Source organism: Triticum urartu, chromosome 7A (assembly GCF_056163025.1).
Source record: "Triticum urartu cultivar PI428250 chromosome 7A, HENAU_Tu73, whole genome shotgun sequence".
NCBI lineage: Eukaryota > Viridiplantae > Streptophyta > Magnoliopsida > Poales > Poaceae > Triticum > Triticum urartu.
In genome coordinates this window covers 138,896,245-138,902,244 of record NC_141879.1, presented here as the reverse complement: position 1 = coordinate 138,902,244, position 6,000 = coordinate 138,896,245, and the positions used below count along the sequence as shown (strand labels likewise).

General features: G+C 39.2%; 1 long non-coding RNA gene across 1 annotated transcript; it reads right to left on the bottom strand.

The window, feature by feature from the left end:
- Nucleotides 1-1,666: 1,666 nt before the first annotated feature.
- Nucleotides 1,667-3,308, bottom strand: LOC147958589 (uncharacterized). Its single transcript, XR_015612044.1, has 3 exons — nt 3,075-3,308; nt 2,260-2,929; nt 1,667-2,105 (listed from the first exon to the last, which is right to left on the bottom strand). It is a non-coding gene; the product is annotated as an uncharacterized LOC147958589 (long non-coding RNA).
- Nucleotides 3,309-6,000: the final 2,692 nt, after the last annotated feature.

Sequence of the window (6,000 nt, the reverse complement as noted above, 5' to 3'; positions counted from 1 at the left end):
AACCCGTCATTAGTTACCATGCCCAATTGATCTAATTACCTTGTTAATTTGTAATCAAAACAAAGTGTATAGTGAGATTTAAACAATGTATGCGACTCTAGCTAGCACATGGAGTAGACACCTGGGAGAGAACTGCACTTCCCGATGATGTCAAGGTGTGCTAGGTCGTGTACTATGTTATGCTTGGTGGTGATGAGAGCAGATGGCCAATGTTTTTTTCTTACTTCGTGACACAAAAGAAAGGGATTAACAACGAAGTATATATGTAAAGTACAAATCGTACGCTCCCATATATTCTGTTAAATCCTTGTTTTTATTAAAATATACATCAATACACCGCTTATCTTTCGACGTCTTGATGCTTCTAGCTTCAGAAATTCTTTGGTTGCTGATTGTTTATTAAAAACACTATGAAACTTATATTATGAAAGAACATGGAAATGCACCAAAAAATCTTACATGTTTATCCTTTTAGTTCCATTGTTAGTGACAGTACCTTTTTGTCGGTCTTCGAATAATTTAACTTCTTTTTTTCTTTCAATGTGCAACATCAATATTTATACTGGTATTTTACGTACGCGCCACATATGCGAGTTAATGTAAGATTTATCTGAAGTCTTGATTCCTTGAATATGGATCCATCTCTATCCTCATTACCATCATATGTGCAATACAACTGTCCTGTTGGTTCTAGTCATTTGATTTTTCTTCCCAATTAGTTTATCATCGCTAACATGCTTCTACAAAAACCTGACCAAACCCGTGTTAACTTCCGTAAAATATTTATTATAAATATAATTTGGAATGCAATAGGTATAAAAATCATAGAACATCATAGTAGAAAAGGTAGATGCATGTTCAAAGTTGCTTTCGATCTCCTCGATCTCCCAAGTAGAGGAACCCGCTTTGTTTTCTGTCTCGTATTTCAAAACAATATTATTATGCAGTATCGACTCATGAAATCCTCCATGAAAATCTTAAATATAATTTAAATAACTTATATCTCAAGCTATTTTAAACTCCCAATCTGTTCAATAAAAAAAACTGTAGATGACATCTAAAATGTTGTTTGTGGCTAAAGTCCTAGATATGGAGACATGCAAACTGTATACATTCTGTTGTTCGTAGTCCAACAACAAAAAATGTAGAAGCAACCTCTAAAAAACGTGTAGACGTGCCATGTATCTGACCCTCACCGTGTCCGGTTTGCCTCTCTATGTCCTCCTCGCCCATCGTCTTCCAGATTTCCAGTCTTCCGCGAGCCCATGCCGGACTACCCTGCCGCAGCCTTTAGCTGCCACCGCATATGAATCCCTCGTCCCGTGCCATTGCATCGACATCTCCGCTAAGTGTGCATCCAGCATCCGCTGTATAGACGCCGCTCGCATCAACTTTCCTAAACCCACTGTCCTGACAGTCGAGAAACATATGTACAAACACAGTAATTCGTCTTAATGCTGATCGTAGGTAAGACTAATCATCTTCTCGAGCATTCAAATAGTGGATTCCATATGACAGAAAATGAAGAGATACCGTATGGTCACTAATGCATGTGCTCTAATGATAGACAGATAAACCATGGTATGACTGTGGAAATAAAACTATGAATAGTGCACAATCTGTAGGAAAAAATGATCAATCAATGTAGATGCTATTGAGTTTCTTCTTCTTTGTGAGTGAAAATTCCATGAGCAACAATTATTAGCACAGGTTTTCGGCCTATCTATCGAGCAACACACATACATGGGATTCGTTGAAAGCATATCTTCATATGTTTGTTGGTGAACACCAAGATAAATTAGTTCTGCTAAAAAGAGTAATATATTTTGCTTATCGGGCATAAACTGTGAATAGAGGATCAAACTAACCCTAGATCGGCAAATTTCGACAAAAAGTAAAACTTAAGGAGGAGTAAACCTGAAGGCAGATTCGAGAGAAGACCAACCTATATAGTTGGTCTGATTCTCATCTTCTCCCTGCTCAAGGGAAGTGCATGCTTTTTCCCCACATGTGTCAATTCGAAGAAAGGATTTGGGCCGTTCAGTCTTGTAACACGTACATGGAGTCTGTTCAATGCAAATCTGCATTTGTTGTTGGTGGAAAACCTATAGATTCGTTTTGCTAAAAGAAGTAAGATGTTTTGCTAGTCGGCATTAAACTGTAAATAGAGGATCAAACTAACTATTGAACGAAAAAAATTGACAGACAGTAAAACTTAAAGAGGAGTATACATGAATTCACATTAGAGTGAACACCAACCTATCTAGTTGGTCTGATTCTCGTCTTTTCCCTGGTGCAAGAAAAGTGCAGGAATTTTTTTAGAAATAGACAGGCTGTAATCGGTATGCTGGTGGTTGTTAGGGCCGTACTAAAGACAATAATGGGCCTACCTACCGGCAGCTGGGAGTGACCATGGAGATGCACAGGTGGAGAGGAAACTCCTGCCCATTGAGAAACACCTGCCCACATAGTTTGCTGAGATGACCGATAGTCGGACGCTAGATAAACCAGATTAACAAACGGAACCTGGAGCTTTGCCTTGCGTCAACCCTTCTCCACTGCATCGTCCATCATGGATTACAGTGTGATCAAGCATATAAGTTGAGGAGATTGGAAAAACCGAAGATGTAGCACTGCCCAACTACATATATCATCTGAATAATAATTAGAAACTTGGAACCCACAAACTGGTCCATTTCTAATCAGTTTGTGACGTTCAATTCTTTGGTCAAGCAATCAATCAACTACACCAATTATCTTGGAAAGAAACTAAAAAAGCTGCCAAATTGAAAGTGCTTACTTGTAGGTTCTGAACCTATGAAAAATATTCCATACAGTGTTGCGGATATTCAATAATGTGAACTGATATATCAATATGTGTCCGCGTACTTTCCGGGTTTGTTTTGTGTTGTCGCCACTGTTTTAGATGCTAAATTGCAGAAAACAAAGAAAGGATAACATTAATATAACAGATCAAAGGAACACAATTTTTGAATTTTATTCAATGCACAAATTGGAAAGAAGGAGTATGAAACTTTGATCAAATCTTGGTAAAAATAGTGTGAGAAACAAACCTGATCCCGATGTTTTTTAGATCCAGATGAGGAGCCAAAATTTGATGCATTACGATCATTGATCAGCTGGATCCATGCCGAAAACTCCCTTGCTTCAGTTTGTGTAGAGAAGATGATTTCGTTTTCCCTGTGGGAACAGAGAGAATGGAGAGATGTGATGCGCGGAAATTTCTTCTGAGAAAGGAAGGGTCGGCAAGATAGTTTTTAGGGTTTAGAGAGAGAGGGAGAGAGAGAGGAGAGGGACAGGAAGATACGTGTGAGGGAGAGAGAGAGAGGAATATACGGGGGAGAGAGAACAGAGAGATGAAGGGATCGTGTTTACATTTTTTTGGGTAAAAGTGACGTGTTTACACGGGAGAGAGAGTTAATTAAGGATAGGGAGGGCTGGTTTTTTTTTCTTTTGAAGGGATGATTGCGTAGTTAGGATTCTAGTTTAGTTACAAACAGATTGGTTCGTGGGCCTTTTATTTTTTTTCCTTTTTACAGTTATATGACAGAGAATTAGATGGGTTAATCTAGGCCGTAAAAAAGTGGCCCCACAACATTAACGGCTCTTAATTCTAATTAATGTGGGATTTTCTAGGGAGTCGAAAATTAGTATAGGTATATATATATATATGTTACAAACAGATTGGTTCGTGGGCCTTTTATTTTTTTTTCCTTTTTACAGTTATACGACAGAGAATTAGACGGGTTAATCTAGGCCGTAAAAAGTGGCCCCACAACATTAACGGCTCTTAATTTCTAGTTAATGTGGGATTTTCTAGGGAGTCAAAAATTAGTATAGGTATATATATATATGTTACAAACAGATTGGTTCGTGGGCCTTTTATTTTTTTTCCTTTTTACAGTTATACGACAGAGAATTAGACGGGTTAATCTAGGCCGTAAAAAGTGGCCCCACAACATTAACGGCTCTTAATTTCTAGTTAATGTGGGATTTTCTAGGGAGTCGAAAATTAGTATAGGTATAGATAGATAGATAGATAGATAGATAGATATAGATAGATAGATAGATATAGATAGATAGATAGATATAGATAGATAGATATAGATATAGATATAGATATAGATTACATTGAAATTATGCCAAGTAGCATTCCACATTAAAAATTCTATTTTTATCATTACCTATTCGAGGACGAGCAGGAATTAAGCTTGTGGATGCTTGATACGTCTCCAACGTATCTATAATTTTTTATTGTTCCATGCTATATTATATCCTGTTTTGGACATTATTGGGCTTTATTATACACTTTATATTATTTTTGTGACTAACCTGTTAACCGAAGGCCCAGCCCAGAATTGATGTTTTTTTGCCTATTTCAGAGTTTCGCAAAAAAAGAATATCAAACGGAGTCCAAACGGAATGAAACCTTCGGGACCGTGATCCTCGGAACGAACATGATCCAGAGGACTTGGACCCAACGTCAAGAAAGCAACCAGGAGGGCATGAGGTAGGGGGCGCGCCTACCCCCCCCCCCCCCCAGGCGCGCCCTCCACCCTCATGGGGCCCACGTTGCTCCACCGACGTACTTCTTCCTCCTATATATACATACGTACCCCCAAACTACCAGATACAGAGCCAAAACCCTAATTCCACCGCCGTAACTTTCTGTACCCGTGAGATCCCATCTTGTGGCCTTTTTCGGAGCTCCGCCGGAGGGGGCATCGGTCATGGAGGGCTTCTACATCAACACCATAGCATCTCCGATGAAGTGTGAGTAGTTTACTTCAGACCTTCGGGTCCATAGTTATTAGCTAGATGGCTTCTTCTCTCTTTTAGGATCTCAATACAAAGTTCTCCCCCTCTCTTGTGGAGATCTATTCGATGTAATCTTCTTTTGCGGTGTGTTTGTTGAGACCGATGAATTGTGGGTTTGTGATCAAGTTTATCTATGAACAATATTTGAATCTTCTCTGAATTCTTTTATGTATGATTGGTTATCTTTGCAAGTCTCTTCGAATTATCAGTTTGGTTTGTCCTACTAGATTGATCTTTCTTGCAATTGAAGAACTGCTTAACTTTGGGTTCAATCTTGCGGTGTCCTTTCCCAGTGACAGTAGGGGTAGCAAGGCACGTATTGTATTGTTGCCATCGAGGATAACAAGATGGGGTTTATATCATATTGCATGAGTTTATCCCTCTACATCATGTCATCTTGCTTAAAGCGTTACTCTGTTCTTTTGAACTTAATACTCTAGATGCATGCTGGATAGCGGTCGATGTGTGGAGTAATAGTAGTAGATGCAGGCAGGAGTCGGTCTACTTGTCTCGGACGTGATGCCTATATACATGATCATACCTAGATATTCTCATAACAATGCTCAATTCTGTCAATTGCTCAACAGTAATTTGTTTACCCACCGTAATACTTATGCTCTCGAGAGAAGCCACTAGTGAAACAAGCTATTTCCTTTTCCGTTTATTTTTCTTTCTTTACTTTGCATCTTTATCATAAAAATACCAAAAAAATATTATATTATCATATCTATCAGATCTCACTTTCGTAAGTGACCGTGAAGGGATTGACAACCCCTTTATTGCGTTGGTTGTGAGGTTTTTTTTGTTTGTGTAGGTGCGAGGGACTCGCGTGTGGACTCCTACTGGATTGATACCTTGGTTCTCAAAAACTGAGGGAAATACTTACGCTACTTTGTTGCATCACCCTTTCCTCTTCAAGGGAAAACCAACGCAGTGCTCAAGAGGTAGCACCACACTTACTGAATCGAGCAATTTTAGTAATTAAACAGAGCCGATTGACCTAAACATTGCTCTAACAAAATACCGGCATTAAAAAAAGCCTAAGTACGCATAATTTTAACAAATCGGCCGCCGCACCAGCCTATGCATCGCCGGTGTGAGATGAGATGTCGATGACTTGTCCCGGCGACATGCTGCCCTTGGTGCACTCTGCGTCCCCCC